This window comes from Salvelinus namaycush, chromosome 31 (assembly GCF_016432855.1).
Source record: "Salvelinus namaycush isolate Seneca chromosome 31, SaNama_1.0, whole genome shotgun sequence".
Lineage (NCBI taxonomy): Eukaryota > Metazoa > Chordata > Actinopteri > Salmoniformes > Salmonidae > Salvelinus > Salvelinus namaycush.
This window is the reverse complement of record NC_052337.1, coordinates 19811230-19812993: the sequence shown is the minus strand read 5'-3', so window position 1 is coordinate 19812993 and position 1764 is coordinate 19811230.

The following is a 1764-nucleotide window of genomic DNA, read 5'->3' as shown; positions in this document are numbered from 1 at the left end:
CCCAATAAAGGAGTGATTCTGCAGGTGGTGACCACAGACCACTTCTCAGTTCCTATGCTTCCTGGCTGATGTTTTGGTCACTTTTGAATGCTGGCGGTGCTCTCACTCTAGTGGTAGCATGAGACGGAGTCTACAACCCACACAAGTGGCTCAGGTAGTGCAGCTCATCCAGGATGGCACATCAATGCGAGCTGTGGCAAGAAGGTTTGCTGTGTCTGTCAGCGTAGTGTCCAGAGCATGGAGGCACTACCAGGAGACAGGCCAGTACATCAGGAGACGTGGAGGAGGCCGTAGGAGGGCAACAACCCAGCAGCAGGACCGCTACCTCCGCCTTTGAGCAGGAGGAGCACTGCCAGAGCCCTGCAAAATTACCTCCAGCAGGCCACAAATGTGCATGTGTCAGCATATGGTCTCACAAGGGCTCTGAGGATCTCATCTCGGTACCTAATGGCAGTCAGGCTACCTCTGGCGAGCACATGGAGGGCTGTGCGGCCCCACAAAGAAATGCCACCCCACACCATGACTGACCCACCGCCAAACCGGTCATGCTGGAGGATGTTGCAGGCAGCAGAACGTTCTCCACGGCGTCTCCAGACTCTGTCACGTCTGTCACATGTGCTCATGTGCTCATGTAACGGATGTGAAATGGCTAGCTAGTTAGCGGGTACGCGCTACTAGCGCTTCAATCAGTTACGTCACTTGCTCTGAAACCTAGAAGTAGTGTTGCACCTTGCTCTGCAAGGGCCGTGGCCTTTGTGGAGCGATGGGTAACGATGCTTCGTGGGCGACCGTTGTTGATGTGTGCAGAGGGTCCCTGGTTCGCGCCCGTGTCGTGGCGAGGGGATGGTTTAAAGTTATACTGTTACATTGGTGCCGTGACCCGGATGACTGGTTGCTGCGGAAAAGGAGGAGGTTGAAAGGGGGGTGAGTGTAAAGGATGTGAAATGGCTAGCTAGTTAGCGGGTACGCGCTACTAGTGTTTCAATCAGTTACGTCACTTGCTCTGAAACCTAGAAGTAGTGTTGCACCTTGCTCTGCAAGGGCCGTGGCCTTTGTGGAGCGATGGGTAACGATGCTTCGTGGGCGACCGTTGTTGATGTGTGCAGAGGGTCCCTGGTTCGCGCCCGTGTCGGGGCGAGGGGACGGTTTAAAGTTATACTGTTACACTCAGTGTGAACCTGCTTTCATCTGTGAAGAGCACAGGGCGCCAGTGGCGAATTTGCCAATCTTGGTGTTCTCTGGCAAATGCCAAACGTCCTGCATGGTGTTGGGCTGTAAGCACAACCCCCACCTGTGGACGTCGGGCCCTCATACCACCCTCATGGAGTCTGTTTCTGACCGTTTGAGCAGACACATGCACATTTGTGGCCTGCTGGAGGTAATTTTGCAGGGCTCTGGCAGTGCTCCTCCTGCTCAAAGGCGGAGGTAGCGGTCCTGCTGCTGGGTTGTTGCCCTCCTACGGCCTCCTCCACGTCTCCTGATGTACTGGCCTGTCTCCTGGTAGCGCCTCCATGCTCTGGACACTACGCTGACAGACACAGCAAACCTTCTTGCCACAGCTCGCATTGATGTGCCATCCTGGATGAGCTGCACTACCTGAGCCACTTGTGTGGGTTGTAGACTCCGTCTCATGCTACCACTAGAGTGAGAGCACCGCCAGCATTCAAAAGTGACCAAAACATCAGCCAGGAAGCATAGGAACTGAGAAGTGGTCTGTGGTCACCACCTGCAGAATCACTCCTTTATTGGGGGTGTCTTGCTAAT